This window comes from Penaeus vannamei, chromosome 2 (genome assembly GCF_042767895.1).
Source record: "Penaeus vannamei isolate JL-2024 chromosome 2, ASM4276789v1, whole genome shotgun sequence".
Lineage (NCBI taxonomy): Eukaryota > Metazoa > Arthropoda > Malacostraca > Decapoda > Penaeidae > Penaeus > Penaeus vannamei.
In genome coordinates, this window is record NC_091550.1 from 53296344 (window position 1) to 53297731 (window position 1388).

Genomic DNA, 1388 nt, shown 5'->3' on the forward strand with positions numbered 1-1388 from the left:
TGAACCACCTGAAGGCGGTGTGCGTATACATATACATATATATATATATACATGTATATGTCTGTATGTATGTATATATATATATATATATATATATATATATATATATATATATATATATATATATATATATATATATATATATATATATATATATATATATACATGTATGTATGAATATATATTTTGGCCACGCGTCCTTATTGTGCTCCGCCTTCTACACAGGCGCAGAAGCGGCTCAGACCTTCGTTTTCGCACCAAACTCAGCCTTCTCCTAGCTGCAGCTGGCAGCGTTCTCCGAGTCACAGGAAGCAGTGGGATCTTTGCGGCTGAAATATCCCGAGGACGCGAAGAGCAACTCCCGACAGCGAGTCCTCATCCACTTCGAAATCCTTCTTCAGAGGATGGATGTCAGCCGACTTCAGCTCGGTCTTGTGGCCGAAGGAGCTCGTCGGCAGCGGCAACTTGGCAGCTTGGCGACCTCGAAGCGCTCGCCAAGCTTCTCGAATCAGAACTAGTAGTGTCATTAAAATTATTGTTATCCTCATTTTTATTACCATTTGTGTTTTTTTATTACTGTTAGCATCGTCATAATCATTATCTTCATTCGCTTCTCTTATCGTCTGAATGAAAAGTTATGAATGAAAATGTGTAAATTAGGCTTCGAAATTATTTAATCAAATGGCACTTTATTTTGATAAAGATGTAATATCGTAACAAGAGTAATTCCATGTCTGACAATGTGGAATCATTTACTCTATATCATTTTCCGTATGTGAACAGGAATCATGTTCATCTGAAAAGGAATATAACTTGACTCATAACATCACATATATTTTCATTCTGTCCACGAGGGAAATGTTGGTGTGTTATAGATTAAGGATTAAATGAAAAATGCAGGTTTATATATACTATCATAATTTTAATACGGACGGAATCTTGGTGTTTTATATGAAATGCTCAAACCTTACATCTTTGGTTGACAACAGCAACATCATGATTGTACCGATTGATATTGTGCAAGTATGGCACGCATGTTACTCATGTTATATATACAAGGCTTCACGTACACAGTGCAAAATATAGAGTTAACATTTCTCATATAGTATTTAACATATACAACCATTACATTCATTTATATCTACTTGTATTATATTTTTAAAGGCTTGATAAAATTCTTTATTGTAATATATCTGTAGGTATTCAATGTATCCAAATGCCTAATAGATTCGACTAAGTATTACCTATTATCATATTTTAAAAGGCATTATCAAATACTATATAAACATAATGAGAAAATCGATGGGATTGTATAGATCAAACATGTCAAAATTCATAAAAAATATGCCCAAAACATACGTAAATACATTGTGAAAATGAATGAAAAA